Below are 20751 nucleotides of genomic sequence, written 5' to 3'. Positions count from 1 at the left end.
CATTTTAAAGTACATATACTTTGAAAAATGGCTAAATTGAGTTATCATCATTTTATAAATGAATTTGTGATAGACTCATATATATATATGCACACATACACATATCCATGCATATACCCATATATACACTTATTTTCTTAACAGATTTCTTTAGTTCCAATGCCAAGAAAATATTATATACCCATTAATGAACCAAGAAGAGAAAATAAAAAGAAAACTTGAGGTAGATTTAGGAAAAATCAAAATTATTGGATGATACAGAAAAGCAGGAAGCAATTACCTGGAGAGAATGTTATAAATCAAGGGAACTATGAGCCTTCAAAATTTCTTTTTTTTTTTTTTTTCCTGAAAATTCTATTAGATGCCATAAATTGCAAGGGAACAACTTATCACACAGCAAATTTAGGTGGAATTACTTTTTCTAGGCATCCATTCACTTGATGCTTCACTCTAGCTTGACATGATAAAAAAAAATGAACTACATTGCTCTTCAGTTTGAATCTGACCCAGCAAACCATGCCTCACAATTAGAAATGCATAAAACGTATAAAGTGGAATAGCTCATCACTCCTCTAAATCTTGATATTTATGAAGAGGCCCTTAGTATGGGGTTTAGAAAAATATGTTAGAGATTGAGGTTCTCAAAGATTCAATATGAGGATAAAGGAGATATTCCTTAAAATTTTGTTACAGTATTTGGAAACTCCAAATATAAGCCGTTAACGTAAGTGTGGTTATTAAAAGACCACAAATTAAGCCAGGCATGGCTACTTGGGTGACCGAGGCAGCAGGATTTTGAGTTTGAGGACATCCTTGGCAACTTAGCAAGACCCCATTACAAACAACAACAATAAAACCCACAAATAGGAATCTTTTGGTTGTCACCTAGCTTCTCTCCTGCCTCATTCCATCCTAAAGATTTTCCCCAAACCAACTATATAGAGATGGCATAAATATCTCTAGTGCTGTCATCTGTATAAAGTCTCTCCATGGTCTCAAAACTCTATTTTTGTGGAGCATATTATTATATTAGTAATTTAAAAAATATTAACTCCATTATATCATTGTATCTTCATTAGAGTCTAAAGAGAAAAGAAGCATGTTAAAATTTTGATAAATAAATGTCAAGCAGTTTCTGAAATCTCTGTACTTTTCTAAGAACTTGCTTCTGAGTTTCATTCTCCCAAACCCAAATATTTACTGGACATCTCTATACTAATACATCATGGGAACATCAAATGCATTGTGGCTGAAATATTATTTGTGGTTCTTCTCTGCCCACTACTACCCAAACATGCTTCTTTGTCTGTGTTCCCAAATCCAGTAAATGGCCCCTTATCTATTTATTTATAAAAGAGAACATAAAAATCATCCCTGACCTTGTCTTCCCTTCCCCAGATCACATCTATGCCATTTCCAGGTCCTATTGTTCAATTCCTGAAATGTTTCTTGAATACTTCCATCTCTTTGCATTGCCTAGTGACATCATTGCTCCCCTCGAAGTACCACAAGCCTCTGACCTGATTTTCTCATCTATTTCTGCTAAACTTCCTACCTACCAGTCTCCTTCTTCAGACATTAGTCAGAGATATCTAGCTAAATTATAAGTCTGACAGAGGTGTTGACTGTTTAAAACCATTTTTATAAATTTCTATGGCTTTTCAGACAAACTTAAAAATTTCACCTGGCTTTTAAGTCCCTTAATATGTTCCCTACTCTCACTATAAAAACTCTTTGTCCTGTAGTTCCTAAAGCTCTAAGATGAGGATAACAACAGTACATAGCCTGTAGGATTGTTATGAGTATTCAATGAATTAATATTTGCAAAGTCTTTACAGTTGTTCCTACCACAGAGTAAACGCTATGTACATGTTTATTAAAAAATCAAATAAATGAAGTTCATTCTTGATTTCCTATACCACATTGATTCCTTTCTAAATCCTGGACCACTTCACTACCCAAGTTAGTACTATACAAGATAGTACCCCTACTCAAGTTCATTTCTCTATAAGGAATTCTCATCTCCTGTCTCATCCTTATAATTTCTGCTCAATATTTGTTTCCCAATTAAAAATAAAATTTTTCCTTGACACCTTATTACCCAGATTTAGTTATGCTTCCTGCCCATATTCATGTAGCATTTCTACCTATTCTTTGTAGGAATTATAACAATTCTAATTAGTTGTGTGATTTGCTGCTTAAAGTTCATGTACCAGACAGGCTAAAAGCCCCAGGATACTTGTGAGCATTAGGACTGTATTTGTGTTTTTCTGTTATAACTCCAGCGTCTAGTACAATATCTGGTTTGTGTTGGGTTCCCAATAAATACTGAGTGAATGAACAAATGAATTAATACTGTTATGACCATTTTTAACCTCATATACAATAGTATTCCCCTTGAGTTTTGTAGGTCCCAGGGGGTGGGGAATAAGACAGTGTAGTCTTATCAGTTTATGAAAGACAGATGTGCCAAAGCTGAGTTTTAGGTACTCAGGTGAGTGATTTTCTTCATTGTGATGAACTGCTTAAAGATGCCTAAACATAAAATATTTACATCGAGGAAGTTATCTCCCTAAAGTTCTTTCTCCAAATCATAGCAAAAATAATGTACGTCCAGCCCAGTGATAATTTTTCTTGTCTTAAAGAAGTTCAAATAAAGCCATTCTGTTTATAATGATCTACCATTACAGTTAATTTCTAATGAGTTGAAAACTTCTTAAAGAGCCAGACTCTCTATGGGATCTCCAACTAACCAAACACCGTTTTCCAGATATGAGACCTTGAAACAAGAAGAGGAAGTCACTCCCTCAGCATCCAGATCCTAGGCATAAGTGAAACAGAATTATAGTACTATAGTCTGTAAGAAGTTTCCTTTTCAGCATTTTAGAATTTAAAAAACCCAACTCTGTTTCTAAGGAAACAGCACAGTTACATCACAACCAATGGAGGAGCTAAAAAATATACTCCCAGCCACCCCCTTAAAAAAAAAAAAAAAATAACAGCACCTATTCGTTTGTACACTTGCTGGTATGTTCTGAAATATCTCAGCCTTGGATTGGATGATTTACAAAGGGATCAGCTTGACTGTGAGCCAAGTACTCTCCTTGTAGCAAGCCAGGGATATAACCACTTTCCTAGCAGCAGGGTGTCTTGACATTATGAGGTAAATTGCCTCCTCTTGGATACCAAGTGGTACCAGGAAAAAGTAATTTACCTTCTTCAGGTTACACACGCCCAGAGGATAAAGCACTCACCTAGACGAGCAAATTGCTTTTTCCTTATCATTATGAAATGCCATCCTGACATGTGTTCTCTTTGCCCTGGTCCATCAGAGGGCTGGCTTTTATCATTCATTTTTATGCTTTTCTCCCTTTTCAGAGCACAGATAGAGAAAGAACTCGGTGACAAAAAGAAGAATCTTGTTTCCACTGAAAATCGAAGAACACAATTCAATGGAGAAATACTGGCTCTGTTATTCCTCAGAATTGTATCCCTAAAACACTGCAGCTACATCAGAGAAAAACGTGCATTCCTAACATGAGGCAGAACATGTACAAACATGCTCAACTGGGCTCTTTTGAAGATACCTAGGAAGAGCCAGAGAATGAACATTCTGGATGGCATTGCTTAGAGCTTGTTGAAACTACTTTCCTAAACTTCACAGTACTGACCCGAGAGATAATTTTGGCAATGGGTCTGCATCCCCTTAGTGAGAATGAGATGACCTCTTTCAGGAAGTTCATGAGTTCTTTTTAGTCATGAGGGCATCATGTTATATCCTCAAAAACTCAATTTCATAAATTATCCTCCATGTCTTCCAAGGGTTAATGTGACTGCCCTCTTCCCAAATGACTCACTCGCTTTTCATCCACAAAAACAGGTGTGCCACAGATTTGATTGGATCAAAAATAAGCACTCACTCGGGTTAGAATGTTTACAGAATTAAAGGCAAGGGAAAATATTAGACACATATCAAGATGGGCAGGTATAAAAATACACAAGGGTGTCCTGACCCATTGTGGTTTTCAGAGAAGAATTAACTTCAAAAAGGCAGTGATTTTTGTGGTTTGTTTTATTTTGTTTTCTGGGAAGACTACTATATTAATTGAGAGAAATGACCACAAGCCTTCATATGTACAATTATTATTTTTGTAATATGATTTTGCCCCTAAGATTTATTTATTTTCAATAAGGCCTGAGTTTGTGGTCATGGAAAATCAACATTTGAAAAGTAACAAATAGAGCCTTTAAAATGTGAATTGTTTCTAAGCTAGAAACATCTTTAATTCAAGTAATGTTTTGGAGGAATACCATATTAAGAGAAATAGAAATCATGCTGCTATAAGTGGTAAATAGTAAATGAAACAGAACACCCTCTTGTGATTCAGAGGATTGGTCATGTCCCCTGGGATCTCCCTGGTAAAGAGAGGTAAAGAACTAGAAGGGACCTTAGAAATTATCTGGCCCAATTTTGTGATTATAGACAGCATCTCTGCTCTTGTTAGATTCATACTAAATCAGTGCAGTCCCCACCAAACTCCATCAACACAATTATTTGGCTAATGAATTTATTTTTCCATAAATACAGAACATGTAATAACAGACATGAAGGGAGAGAGTGAAGGAAATGGAGGGAAAGATGACATGAACTAAGACAGAAATGGAACAAGGATGGACTTGAAGATATGTACAGCACACCTCCACCCCTTAGCATGTGGAACATCTAGGAGATGATCCTCAGAACTTTGGCCTACAATATACTCTTTCTTTGTGGCAGGCTCAGTTACCCTCCTCCCTTCTAAGCAAGCACTAGCACTTTGTGCAAGACTTGTATTTCCTTTGTGAATTCCTCTATTCACATTTATTTAAACTGTACTGCATAAAACAAATGATGTGTATGTGTTACATAAACACCTTTTATGCTTCTCCTTCTCTCATTATGCCTGGCATTTTACATATTTATTAATTTATTCATTTACCCAATCAAACATTTATGGAGTGAATATTATCTGTTGGAAATTGCATTACCCGCAGGGTTGCAAATTACAAAAGGTAAGAGTTGTTCTTGTTCCAAGACAAGAGAAGCCTATGGACAGAAAGTTGTTTGAATATAGAAATTAGCAAAGGGCAAAACAAAGGAGGGTACTTTTCTAATTTAGTAAAGATCTTCTGAGTTGAAAGAGATGAAAACAAATGAATAAAGACTTCTACTTTCGGTTAAGATTAAGTAACAGGAACTAATAAGTAACTATTAAGTAATAGGAACTAAACGTAGTCCTTATTACTTAGTAACTTGACAAAATATATGGAACAATGATATTAAATACTGAATGTCAGGCAGTGAAGTACAGAGCCTGGGAACAAATGAGGTGAACCTCACAGCTGACCTCGTTGAGATAATTTCTAGGATGCAACAGAGAAAGGGGGAACCTGGGAAGAGCTTGGTGGACTCTGAGAGTTGAGATTAATCTGAGAAGCTGGAGACACCATGGCAGAAGAAATTGGAAAGACAGGGAAGTAGGAGAAAGCTGCATAGAGAACTTGAGAAGTCCTCTCAGTTTCCCCCTGAGCATCAGGCAAAGTCTTAATAGACTCATGCATGTCTACCACCCAAGGCAGCAGAGGGGGAAAAAACAGGACCCAAAAGGATTATAAGTGATCGTACTGAGCATGAGCATGAGGACAGAAATTATGCCTGTCCCACTAGCAAGACTGGAAAACCTCTTATCTCATGCAGCATTGGGTAGAGTAACAGAAGTGTGTTTCCCCAGTAGTATACATAATTAGTGCTAGACACTCACTGCTCTGAGCCTACCTAAAATATTTTAAAGCAAGAGCAAAAAGATCAATTATTTCCAAGTGACTTAACTGCATCTGGAGCAAAGCTCAGGAATATTTATAGCAATACAAAAATATGCAGTAATCAACAAGATAAAATTCAAAGTGCTGGGGACCAATTAAAATTTGTAGATGTACAAAGACAAAAGGAAAATAAAAATCATGAAGAAAAGCTAAATCCATCAATCCAGATAGCCCAGAACCAGTACAGATGTTAAAAGTAGTAAGCAAGGACATTAAACAGCTCCAAATAAATGTATTACAAATGTTCAAGAGTTAAGTAGCATGGAAAATAAAAAAAATTACAAACTATGCTTCTAGGGATGAAAACTATATGTCTAAAATGAAAAATACACTGGGTGAGAAAAATACACTGGAGGAGAATAATGACAAATGCTTTCAGAGCAAAGGATTAATGAACTTGAAGTAGCAGAAGTAGATATTTTTGAAAACTTAAACAGAAAAAAATTAACAAAGAGAAGGAGCACAGCAAGCCATCAGAAACTTTTGTAAGCATAACATTACATAATCGTAAACCACTGAAGGGAGAGGAAGGAAAAATATTCAAAGATGCAATGGCCAATTTTTCTCATGTTTGATGCAAACAGACTATAAGTTCAATAACCCCCAAGCACACAGGACACAAACTCTGCCCAAGGGCCATCATAACCAGACTTCTCAAAAATAGTCATAAAGATAAAATCTGAAAATCAGTCAAAGATTGAAAAAAAATAAGACTTGTTATACAAAGGAATAAAATCCAGATCATCACAGATTTCCTGTTTGAAAAAAAAAAATATGAGAAGACACTGGAGCAACATGCCAGAATCCTGTGTACACTAAATTAGGACTCTACCACTGAGGCACATCACCGGCCCTCTCTGGTTTCTCTTCTTACTTCACATGTCCAGAGTAGATGCCAAAGAAGCAAACAATCTGTAAACACCAATAGTCAGACAATGAAAGCCCTAAGAAAACCCTATTCTCCTCAGGCAAAGGACTAGGAAAAGGTCACAACAGCAATACCCAAAGAACTTAATGGTGAAAAACTAAGTGTTATCTCCTCTAGGATCAGGAACAAAGATATCTGGCCTCTTCAATTCTGTTCAACATTACACTGAAGTCTACATCCAATGCAGTTATTGCATTTTTGCTTCAATATCGTTCAGATGTGAGTTCTCCTCAAGCTGATCTATAGGTTTGATACAATCCCAATCAAAATACCAAAAAGACCTTTGGTATTTGAATTTAAAATTTGAAAAAAGGAAAATAAAAGAAATTTGACTCCAAAATTAATATGAAATGCAAAAGAAGGGCTAGTCAAATTAAGTTTGAAAAAGAACATTCCATATTCTCAACATTTATAATAAAGTTCCAGTAATCAAGACAGAGTGGTATTGACATAAAGATTAAAAAACTAGGGGGACACTGGCCCAGACACCCAGGCCCAGCCCAGCACCACCATGTGAGACTTCCATACTGGGGAGGCAGACCCAGAGACCCAGAGACTTCCATGCCAGGGAGGCTGGCCCAGAGGCCCAGCACAGCACTGCTGCACAAGGGAATCCCAGCCCAGAGAACCAGGCCCAGCTCAACCCGGCCCCAGCCTGCATCTAGCACCCGAGCTACAGTTAACCATCTGTCAACACCTGGAGGCTCCTCTGCCCACCAGCAGGAATTATACCCCACCTGGAGGCCACCATCCCTAGAGGGGCAGCACCCTTCTTGGTCACTGCATTATCAAGTTCCTCCCAGACATCAGGCTACTGAAGACTAGGAGGTTTGAACAGTACCGAATAGTTTTATTGTAGATTTTTTTATTAGTGGTAATATTATGATTACTCCTGTTATACCTACTATTATTCCTACTTTTCTTATATTAACATTTTTCTCATCCTCTCTATTTTCATCTTATCTGTCTTCTTGGAGACTTTCTCCCTTTTCACATGGTAACAACCAATTTCTTTTAATTCCGCTTTCACTACTTCTATGACATAGTACCTCTATAGACACACTTCTTATCTCATTAATGTTGTATCCTACACCCCCCTCATCCTCTTTGTCCACCATTAGAAATTGTGGTCCTTATTACAAACTTATTGGCTAAGTTGTAGATAATAATTGAACTCATAATCTCTATTTATTAAGACAATATGGTTAATATCTTAAAAGAGGCTATTTTGAGTTAAGGATGCTTATGGTTTATTTGGTGTGCTGCTAATATTGATCTCTCACTTCAAGGTCAGGTATTGGAAACCTGCAGGACACTATAAGTCTACAGGGAGGAAACTGCAATACCATAGTTTTGCACTACTAGAGGGGAATATACATGAACAATATGAGAAAACAAGGGAAGAAAGTGTCCCAATAAAACCTAAGTGCTACATCAATAAAATCTGATTGCAGCATGGCAGAAGAAATGTCAGAGAGGGAGTTTAGAATGTACATAATTAAATGATCAGAGAAATAAATGATGAGATAAGAGAGCAAATGCAGGCATTGAATGATCACACCAATCAACAGTTAAAAGAGCAAATGCAGGAAGCAAAAGATCATTTTAATAAAGAGATTGAGATTCTGAAAAAAAACAAACAAACAGAAATCCTGGAAATGAAGGAAACAATGAACCAAATTAAAACCTCAATAGAAAGCATAACCAATAGGCTAGATCACCTGGAAGACAGAACCTCAGACATTAAAGACAAAATATTTAATCTTGAAAACAAAGTTGAACAAAGAGAGAAAATGGTAAGAAATCATGAACAGAATCTCCAAGAATTATGGGATATCATGAAAAGACAAAATTTAAGAATTATTGGGATTGAGGAAGGCACAGAGATACAAAGCAAAGGAATGGACAATCTATTCAATGAAATAATATCAGAAAATTTTCCAAATCTGAAGAATGAAATGGAAAATCAAATACAAGAGGCTCACAGGGACACCAAACATACAAAATTACAACAGATTTACACCAAGGCACATTATAATGAAAATACCTAACATACAAAATAAAGATAAAATTTTAAAGGTTGCAAGAGAAAAAAATCAGATTACATTCGGGGGAAACCAATACAGATATCAGCAGATTTCTCAGCCCAGACTCTAAAAGCTAGAAGGGCCTGGAACAACATTTTTCAAGTTCTGAAAGAAAATGGATGTCAAACAAGAATCTTATACCCAGCAAAACTTACCTTCAGAATTGACGTTGAAATTAAATCCTTCCATGATAAACAAAAGCTAAAAGGATTTACAAATAGAAAACCAGCACTACAGAACATTCTCACCAAAATATTCCATGAGGAAGAAATAAAAAACAATGATGTAAGTCAGCAAAGAGAGGAACTACCCTAAAGGAACAGCTAAATAAAGGAGAAACCAAGTCAAGTTAAAAACCAAAATTAAGACAAAATGACCAGGAATGCAAATCATATATCAATAATAACCCTGAATGTTAATGGCCTGAACTCATCAATCAAAAGACATAGACTGGCAGATTGGATTAAAAAGAAAGAGCCAATAATATGCTGCCTTCAGGAGACTCATCTCATAGAAAGAGATACCCATAGACAAAAGGTGAAAGGATGGGAAAAAACATACTGCACACATGGACTCTGTAAAAAAGCAGGGGTATCCATCCTCATATCAGATAAAGCAGACGTCAGGCTAAAATTAGTTAGAAGGGATAAGGAAGGACATTTCATACTGCTTAAGGGAACCATAAATCAGCAAGACATAACAATCATAAATATTTATGCCCAAACAATGGCTAATACATGTATGTCAAACAAATTCTTCTCAATTCCAGGAACCAAATAGACCACAACACAATAATACTAGGTAACTTTAACATAACTCTCTCACCACTGGACAGATCTTTCAAACAAAAATTGAACAAAGAAACCATAGATCTCAATAACACAATCAATAATTTAGACTTAACAGACATGTATAGAATATTTCATCCATCAATGAGCGAATACACTTTCTTCTCAGCAGCACATGGATCCTTCTCTAAAACAGATCACAAGTTATGCCACAAAGCTACTCTTAGATAATGCAAAAAGATAGAGATATTACCTTGTATTCTATCAGATCATAATGGAATTAAATTAGAAATAAATGGCAAAATAAAAAACAGAAACTACTCCAATACTTGGAGATTAAATAATATGCTATTAAATGATGCATGGATAACAGAAGACAACGGGGGGCGGGGCAGGGGAAACAAAAAAATTCTTAGAGGTAAACCTGAACAAAGATACAACATATCAAAATCTCTGGGACACTATGCAGCAGTACTAAGAGGAAAATTCATTGCATGGAACACATTCAATTAAAGAAGGAAAAGTCAACAAATAAATGACCTAACACTACAGCTCAAAGCCCTAGAAAAAGAAAAACAGATCAACACCAAAATTAGTAGAAGACAGGAAATAGTTAAAATCAGAGCTGAAGTCAATGAAATTGAACAAAAGAAACAATTGAAAAAATTGACAAAAAGTAAACAAAATTGATAAACACACACTAACGAAGAAAAGGAGAGAGAAACCTCAAATTACTAAAATTTTGGGATGAAAAAGGAAATATCATGACAGACACAATTGAAAAACAAAAAATAATTAGAAACTATTTTGAAAATCCATACTCCAACAAAACAGAAAATCTTGAAGACGTCAACAGGTTTCTAGAGACATATGATCCACCCAAACTGAATCAGGAGGACATACACAATTTATATCAATCAATTTCAAGCATGAAATAGAAGAAGTCATCAAAAGTCTACCAACAAAGAAAAGTCTGGGACCAGATGGATTCTCAGTTGAGTTCTACAAGATCTTCAAAGAAGAGCTCATTCCAATACTCCTCAAAGTATTCCATGAAATAGAAGCAGAGGGGACCCTTCCAAACTTATTCTATGAATCTAATATTACCCTGATACCAAAACCAGACAAAGACACAGCAAGGAAAGAAAATTTCAGACCAATATCCCTAATTAACACACATGCAAAAATTGTTAACAAAATTTTACAAATCACATACAAAAAAACATATTAAAAAGATAGCGCACCATGATCAAGTGGGCTTCATTTCAGGAATACAAGGTTTGTTCAACATCCGGAAATCCATAAATGTAATTCACCACATCAACAGACTTAAAGTTAAGAATCACATGATTATTTTAATAGATGCAGAAAAAGCATTTGATAAAATACAGCACCTCTTCATGCTCAAAACACTAGAAAAAATAGGAATAGTGGGAAATTCCTTAACATTGTAAAGGCCATCTATGCTAAGCCCATGGCCAATATCATTCTAAATGGTGAAAAACTGAAAGCATTCCCCCTAAAAACTGGAACAAGGCAGGGATGCCCTCTTTCACCACTTCTATTCAACATTGCCTTGAAACTCTAGCCAGAGCAATTAGACAGAACAAAGAAATTAAAGGGATACGAATAGGAAAAGAAGAACTCGAACTATCCCTATTTGCTGATGACATGATTATATATTTAGAGAAACCAGGACATTCTACCGGAAAACTTTTAGAACTCATAAATGAATTCAGCAAAGTAGCAGGATATAAAATCAACACTCATAAATCTAATGCATTTTTATTCATAAGTAATGAATCCTCTGAAAGAAAAATTAAGAAAACTACCCCATTCACAATGGCCTCAAAAAATATTTGGGGATCAATCTAACAAAAAAGGAGAAAGATGTCTATAGTGAAAACTACAGAACACTAAAGAAGGAAATTAAAGAAAATCTTAGAAGATGGAAAGATCTCCCATGTTCTTGGATGGGCAGAATTAATATTGTCAAAATGACCATACTACCAAAAGTGCTATACAAATTCAATGCAATTCCAATTAAAATTCCAATGATGTACCTCATAGATATAGAGCAAGCAATCATGAAATTCATTTGGAAGACTAAGAGACTCAGAATAACTAAAGGAATCCTTAGCAGGAAGAGTGAAGCAAGGGGTATCACAATACCAGAACTTCAACTATACTGTACAGCAATAGTAACAAAAATGGCAAGGTATTGGCACCAAAATAGACAGGTAGATCAATGGTACAGAATAGAGGACACAGACACAAACCCACATAAACAGAGTTTTCTCATACTAGACAAAGGGGCCAAAAACATAAAATGGAGAAAAGATAGCCTCTTCAACAAATGATGCTGGGAAAACTGGAAATCCATATGCAGCAGAATGAAACTAAACCTCTATCTCTCACCCTGCACAAAACTCAATTCAAAATGGATCAGGGACCTTGGAATTAGACCAGAGACCCTGGACCTAATAGAAGAAAAATTAGGTCCAAATCTTCATCAGGTCAGTTTAGGACCAGACTTCCTTAACTTGCAGCACAAGAAATAAAAGCAGGAATCAATAAATGGGATAGATTCAAACTAAAAAGTTTTCTTAGCAAAGGAAACAATTAACAATGTGAAGAGAGAGCCTACAGAGTGGAAGAAAATCTTTGTCACATACACTTCAGATGTAGCACTAATCTCCAGAACTCAAAAAACTCTACACCAAGAATACAAATAACCCAATCAATAAATGGGCTAAAGAAATGAGCAGATAATTCACAGAAGGAGATCTCAAGCAATCAACAGATAGATGAAAAAATGCTCAACATCTCTAGTATTAAGGGAAATGCAAATCAAAACTACCCTAAGATTCCATCTCACCCCAATTAGAATGGCTATTATCAAGAACACAAGCAACAATAGGTGTTGCTGAGGATGTGGGGAAAAAGGTACACTCACATTGCTGCTGGGGTTGAAAATTAGTGCAGCCACTCTGGAAAGCAGTGTGGAGATTCCTTAGAAAACTTGGAATGGAACCACCATTTGACCCAGCTATCCCACTCCTTGGTCTATACCCAAAGGACTTAAAATCAACATACTACAGTGATGCAACCACATCAATGTTCATAGCTGCTCAATTCACAATAGCTAGATTGTGGAACCAACCTAGATGCCCTTCAATTGATGAATGGATAAAGAAACTGTGGTATATATACACAATGGAATATTATTCATCCATAAAGAAGAATAAAATTATGGATTTTGCAGGTAAATGGATGCATTTGGAGAATACCATGCTAAATGAGATAAGCCAATCCCAAGAAACCAAAGGCTGAATGATCTCACTGATAAGCCGATGATGATACATAATGGGTGGGTGAGAGGGAGGCAAGAATGGAGGAGGGATGGATTGTATAGAGCAAAAAGTGGGGTGCAGAGGGTGTGGGGGTAGGAAAAATAACAGAATGAGACAAACGTCATTACCTTATGTACATGTATGATTACACAAATGGTGCAACTCTACTTTGTGTACAACCAGAGAAACAACAGCTGTACCCCATTTGTGTATAATGAATCAAAATTTAAAAAAAGAAATTTAAAAAAATAGATAAAATATTTAAAAATGAATATTTTTTATTTTATGGAAGAGAATAAAAATTCAGATATACACTCATACATATATCGACAGCTGATTTTCACCAAAGACACAAAACAAATCCATGAGGAAAGTATTGCCTTTTCAACTGGGGTGCTGGAACATTAGAATATACATAGAAAAAATAAACTTTGGTACAAAACTTGTACCAAATACAAAAATTTGCTCAAAATAGATGATAATTGTAAATGTAAAACATAAAACTGTAACACCTTTAGAATAAAACAAAAAACAAAATCTTTGTGACTTTGATTTAAGTAAATATGCCTCAGATATGTACCAACAATAAAATCAGTAAAATAAATGATAAATAAAACGTTGTCAAAATTAAAAGCTTCTGTTCCTCAGAAGAAAGTAGAACCTATACTGGTAGAAAATATTTGCTAGCAAAAATATTTGCTAGTCCTTTACCTGATAAAGGACTTAGATTTACATACTTTAAAGTCAATCAATTGTTAGAAAATAAATACCCTAAGAAAGAAATGGGCAAAGATTTGAACACTTTACAGAAAAAGAAAAGATACAGTAATTGCAAATAGGCACACAGAAAGATGTTTAACTTCATTATTCATCAGAAAAATCCAAACCACAATGAGATACTACCTATCAGAATGGCTACAAAGGATTGATTACACACCTGCTGCATGATCCAGTCTTTCTGGTCCTAGGTATTTACACAGGAGGAATTAAAGCATATTTGAATTCAATGACTCGTACATAAATATTCATAGCAGCTTTATTTTTAATATCCAAACACTAAAAGTAACCCAATGTCCATCAACAGTTGAATGTGTAAACCATGTCTGGTATTTACATAAAGTAAAATACTACATTAATAAAAAGGAATGAAATTTTTAGTACAATCAATGGTAATAAATTTCAAAATAATTACACTGAGTTTTAAAAAGAAGGCACAAAAGAAAAATATAAATTGTATGATTTCATTTACATAAAACTTTAAAAAATAGAAACTAATCTTTAGTCACAGAACGCAGATCGGTGGTTGCTTGAGGAAGAGGAGGTGAGAAAGAACAAGAGGAAGAGAGGGAGGGATTATTAAGGGGGCATGAAGAACTTTTTGGGGTGATGCCTGTGTTTTCTTTGATTGTAGTGGTTTCACAAGATACATAAATGGCAAAACTTGTCATATTGAACACCTGAAACTTGCTGGGTTATTTGGTACATTATTCCTCAATAAAAGTATACAAAGAATAGTTTAAGAAATAGAAAGATGAATCATGTTAATGTTGAAAATGGTTGGGGTTGGACGTTAATAGACATGGGTTTTCATCCTAGCTACTTAACAACATGGTACATTATGCATGGGCCCATGTCCGTTACCTTATTTATTAAAAAACAGTAATCACACTATATAACTCATAGGGTTGGCATTGCAAAAAATGAAAAAATACAAGAAAAAAGTACTGTGAACTAGAACATCACAAAACAAAATACAGCAGATACAAATAGGTAATTGTTAGATAATGATAGTTGCAGATTTTTTAGATAGAGATTTTTTCGTACTCTACTGACATTAAAGATCTTAATTCAGCAGGCAAGGACCCTGAAAATACACACCTGCTACTGTGCATGCCACCTTCTCCAGAACTGTGACCAAGTCTCCGTTGGGCCAGCTCACATGCAGACGATCTAACTGCAGCTGTGAGCAGCAATGAGTGTTTCAAGTGTGCAAGATCTGGCCACGGGACCAGGAATGCCCTAGTGGTGGAGGCTGTGGTAGAATGAGGAGCCTTGGCAGAGGTGGTTTTTTCTTCGATAGAGGTTTCCAGAGTGTTTCCTCATCTCTTCTAGACATCTGTTATCACTGTGGTGAGTCTGGTCATCTTGCCAAGGATTGTGATCTTCTGGGGAATGCCTGCTGTAACTGCAGCAGAGGTGGCCACAGGGGCACAAGAGAGAGCAAGAGCAATGCTTCTACAACTGTAGCAAACCAGGCCATCTGCCTTGTGACTGTGACCATGCAGATGAGCAGAAGTGCTATGCTTGTGGAGGATTTGGACACATTCAAAAATACTGCACCAAAGTTAAGTGTTATAAATGTGGTGAAATTGGTCACATAGCCATCAAATTGCAGCAAAACAAGTGAAGTCAACTGTAACCACTGTAGCAAGTCAGGGCATCTTGCACAGGAATGCACAATTCAGGCTACAGTCTAATTATTTTCCTTTGTCACCCCTTCTCTTTCTCATTGATGGTTGTGTTATTTTCTCTGAATTCACTTCATTGGCCAAACTCCCAGGCCAGGGAGCTATACTTGCTGTGTAAAAGGAGGAAAGAGGTGGGAAAAATACCTAACTTTCTGCATTTAACTACAAAAAAAGTTCATGTTTGGTTTGGTAGAGGTGTTACATATAATGCTTTGTTAAAGATCCTCCTTTCTGCACCACTGGTGAGTAGGGATTGATGAATGGAAAGAGTTGAGTCAGACCGGTAAGCCTGTTCTGGTTTCTTGAATAAATGTTCCCATGTAGGAGGTAAAACCAATTCTGGAAGTATCTATGAACTTCCAGAAGTAACTTAATTTTAGCATAATGATGGCCTTGGATTGCCTGACCTGAGTAGCTATTAAATAACATCAAGTAACTTCTGTATCAGACCCTCATGAAACATACAGTTGAGTGGGAGTAAACAAAATAAAAAGACAATGTGTGTTAATGGCTATGTGAGAGAAATCAGGAAAAAAGTCTAAACAGGGACAGCTTCATCACAGTTGGACATCCAGATGGTGATTTAGGTAAAGATTTAGAACATATTTTTCCAAAGACTAAATCTAAAACCCAGAGTAAACATCGATGCTCAGAGTTAGCATAATTTGGAGCTATTCAGGAATTGCGGAGAAATGCATTTTCACAGAAATCAAGATGTTATTTTTATATACCATATAACTTAGACAATTGTGTTTCATTTACTGTAATCAGTTTTTAAAAGCCAGATGGAAAAAGCAACTGAAGTCCTAGAAAGTAGAAAATGTAATTTTGAACTATTCAAATAAAGCTGGAGAGGGAAAAAAAGAGATCTTAATCCATTTAATTTATAATTTTTCTCAATTATTATCATTACTACAAATTTAAACCAAAATAGATTATCTTTTGAATTTGATATGTTTATAATCAACTAGTTCATTTGCATAAGGTGATTCTTAATCTTTTGGGGTTTAAGATACAGTAAATACTGATTTTCTTCCTGGAAAAATCACAATTATACATGCACACATTTTACATACTACTTTAGAGGTTTATGGACTCATTGTAGCCTATTCAATTTAGTCCTTGATATCATAATGTAGTCAATTCTTACAGTTTTATATTACCTCAACATCCATTTTGAACATAAAATGGAAATCTCTCATACCAGAGGGAGGGCTTAGTCATCCTTGTTATAATTCTCAGTCCTTCACTTTACCCTGTGTCTTTGGGGATCGGTTCAGATTTCTACCTTAAGCAACCACCTCTGACCTCCTCTGCATGGGATGGTTAGACACAACCCATTTGACATGCTCCATAGACCCTCACATCCCCATGAACTGTGAGCTTATGCCACAGTGACCACTGTCCATCACAGTGTGAATCCACAGAACTCATGCTTGCATGCTATAAACCCAACAGTAAGAACTATCCTTGGGGACTGGGGAGATAGCTCAGTTGGTAGAGTGCTTGCCTGCCAAGCACAAAGCCCTGGTTCAATCCCCAGTACTGCCGAAAGAACTACCCTTGGGAGACCTGGGGTAACACCTTTGCAAGGTTTCGGCTCCCGGATCCCTGGGTCTCTCTCTTGTTCCCTGGGCTCTGGTTGAGCAAGTGTGTTCCAGACAGCCCCTTACTTTCTGCTGGCCCTGCATGGCATGCTGCCCTCTCCTCTCTGGGCTTTATCAGCAGCACACTTCCTCTCTTAGTTCTTATGTTTTGATATGTTGCCTCTTCTGTGTATCACTGGATTGATACACCAGACCTAATTCTCCTGCTAGTCAGGGTTCTCCTAAAGAAAGAGTAGAGATCATTAAAGAAACTAGACATAAATCAGGCAAGAGCCACAGGATATCTTCCAGTATAAACAAGACTTTTGTGAGAAGAACATCAGGTCACAGGTCCAAAACTTATGCATTAGGTCATCTGCTGGGATAAGGAAACCTCTTGGTGATGATGTGAACACACACAAATACCTCTGCTGGAGCACTATTATGGCTGGGCTAGATTTTATAGCCATTCTCATGAGAGAGACGTGAAAATCAACTTAGAAAAAAATATATAACATGACCCCAGTATTAAAACACTGCATTAGAATGATTATCAAAAGACCATTTAACCCAACTCTCTGACCAATAAAGAAATCTCCTTCTATCATTTCAACTGATGACCTCTCAGACTCTGCATGGATAGCACCAGTGACAGGAAATCTGGGTAGCATGGAATAGTCTCAATGGTTGATTATTTTTAAGAAACAGGTGTTCTGAGACTAGTACACTTATCATCATGGAAGACAAGCAGAGTAGTGAAGATAGCAAGTTGTTGAGTCCATCTGCCCGGATTCAACTCCTTTTTATTTTTCCCTCAGTACCGGGCATTGAACCAAAGAGCATCTACCACTGGGCTATGTCCCCGGCCCTGGTTGTTTTCAGTTTTGAGATGGGGTCTTGCTAATATGCCCAGGCTGGCCTCAAACTTGCATATTCCTGCCTCCTGAGTAGCTGAGACTGGGTTCAACTCTTACCTCTACTATATGAAATTCAGTCCCTAAATCACCCCAGAGTGTTCTAAAGTCCATAAAGATTACTCAAATCATCTTACTTTTTGTTCAAAACACATTTGAGGCAGGAAAGATGAAAATAGGCACACATAAGTGCTAAGCTTGTTATAGATCTCCGCTCCTAAGTGCCATATTTACTCACCTCCTCATTCTCCCTCAATGATACAGAGTTGCTTTAATTCTCTGAAAACTCAGAGCCAACCCAGTGGGACGCTGAGAAGATTTCTGCTTCTATTTATTTGATATTTTCAAGGCATTCCTTGGGGGAAAAAAAAAACATTACATTCTCCAAAAGAAATATTGTCAGGAACAAAATGTTCTCCATATTCTTAAATTTGTAAATACTAAATGTTTGTTCTTAAAAAACAAAGGCTAAACAGAATATCATAGACCATGTCCAGCAAACATGGGCTCCTGTCTTACTAGGGCACCGGCTGTGTGAGCCCTGCCACCTGGTATCCCGCAGACAGTGATTGTGAGTTTTAGAGGCCTCCAGACCCATGGTTAAGTCTCTAGCTTGAAACCAATTGTTAATTTGGAGTCATTTAATACACCTCTCTTTAAATCTAGACTTGGATTAATGGCAATATCTGCCTTATTGTGATTTTATGAGGATCAATAGATAATATAATTATGAAATAATTGTGAAAGAGGCAATTTTTTATATTATTACAACTGCATGGTAGCTTTATGGGCATGACAATACCTGTCGAACACAGTTGAAATTGACTTTTTTCCAAAAAGCAGATCTTGATTTAGTAACTTGAAGCAAATAACACTGAATATTTTAGACAATGAGTTTTGAAGTGACTCTATGTATTACTTATCTCCAAAGATGTTGTAAAAAAATTATTTTCAACACTGGATTGCAATTATATTCATTTTATTATGAAACTTAGTAAACATTTCCTCAAAAGGCATTAAAGGCTGCCACTATGTGAGCCTATGTAACCAAGATTAATTGGTTTGAATGCAGCCCTTAGACATGATTCTCCAGTTTTTTAAGTATTTGGATTTATTACAAAATGAGCCCAGTGACATAACTAGTACCATTTAAAATTACTTGTCTGTGAAAATCAGCACCTTTCCAAACTTTGAGCACATAAAATAGAGAAATAGGTTTCTGAGTCTGATATGAAACTGTAAATCTGTTATGATTAATAATTCCCAATTTCAAATATTTGTATCTGGCACAGAAAATTACATTTGCACTGATTGAATATCTATAAAGTAAATATGATTTTTTGTTACATTAATAATTTGACTTTGAAAAAATGTATTTAGCATTTCTCTGTGGGTGAAGGGGTTTTTGGTCTTTTTGGTTTAAAACATTGCTCTGCAAGGTGCATAGAGAATGGTTTGTTAATTGGTATTAAAGAAGGAGGATTAAGTTGTAATGTTCTAACTCAAAAGGATGAGTATAGTTGGCAATAATTTATTATATATTTCCAAAGAGGATTTTTCCCAACAGAAATATATGTTGGAGGTAATGGATATGTTAATTATTCTGATTTGATCAATACACATTGTTACATGTGTCAAAATATCACATTTGTACCCTGAAAATATCAACAATTATGTCAATTAAAAAATTACTCAGTGTTTCATTCTTTAAGGAATTCAACAGTTATGGTAAATATAACCATATTTACAACTTATCATTCTTTGGGAGGGTTTTCAAAACTGAAAATCTATAAAAAGAAAAAAATTTGGTCTGAAAAAAATTAACAGGTTAAGTACTGATGGATGACAGATTAAAAACACAAGTGGGAAAATAGTCTGGTTTCATTTAAGGGAAGAATTACCTTGTTTCAAAGAGAAAGAGTTAATTCCTTTACCCAAATAAGTGGCAGTGAAGTAAGAGGCTGGTGGAGGTGTGTGTATGGGGGGCGGGGGTCATGTTCCAGAGCTGCTGACAAAGCCAGCAGTCTCCGGTCTATCAGATTAAACACCCAATTGCTATTTATGCTTAATAACTTGAAGCAAATAACACTGAATATTATCATTAATTTATTATTAATGATAATGGTTATAATTAATTTATCTATGTATCAATCAACAGAGGAGCACTATGTCTATTGTGAAAAAACCCACAAATTATGGCCATTAGCTAGTAGTGACATGGGAAGCAAAGGAATAGGGGAAGGGAGACAAGGAGGGAGAGAGGAAGCAATCTTCTACTGAATGCCTGCTCTTTCATGATTTGTCCGTTTCACTTACACCTGAATCTTCACTGCGTCTCCTCAGCATCTGATATTATCATTCCATATCAATAAGAAAACTATAGTTATGAATCGTCATCATGCTCACCTTTGGGAACATTAAAAATAAAATCCTTTTTTTTTTTTTTCCAAAGAAATTGTCTTCCAAATGTGTGACAATCAAATAATTTATCCAAAGTCATGTAACTAGTGAGTAGGATGTGTCTTGAAAGCAGGGTTTTCTAATTATGAAACTTATATTCTTTGTGCCATCATCCCAGGGGGAGGCAAGGAGCGACATCCTCCACCTACCTTCACAAGTCCAGATCGAGGGCATGGGCAGGTCCAGTAGCACATTGTCTACAGGCAAGGGAATTAATCAGGCTCCTGGATACAACATTAGGAATTGCTGAGAAACCTGGCACAACAAATAATTCCACAGGCCAAAAATTGCACTAGAACATGTTT

The 20751-nt window shown here is 36.1% G+C and overlaps 1 pseudogene across 1 annotated transcript in view; it reads left to right on the top strand.

Moving 5' to 3' along the window:
- LOC306639898 overlaps positions 1 to 15495 on the top strand; it is a 43068-nt pseudogene extending 27573 nt beyond the window's left edge. The window contains exon 3 of the transcript in view: positions 14953 to 15495. The product of the transcript in view is annotated as an uncharacterized misc_RNA (transcript). The remainder of the gene's footprint in view (positions 1 to 14952) is intronic.
- Positions 15496 to 20751: the final 5256 nt, after the last annotated feature.

Source organism: Sciurus vulgaris (genome assembly GCF_902686455.1).
Source record: "Sciurus vulgaris genome assembly, chromosome: 11".
In the NCBI taxonomy this organism is placed as follows: Eukaryota; Metazoa; Chordata; class Mammalia; order Rodentia; family Sciuridae; genus Sciurus; species Sciurus vulgaris.
Note: the sequence above shows the minus strand (reverse complement) of the source record. Positions and strands in the feature narration are given on the sequence as shown.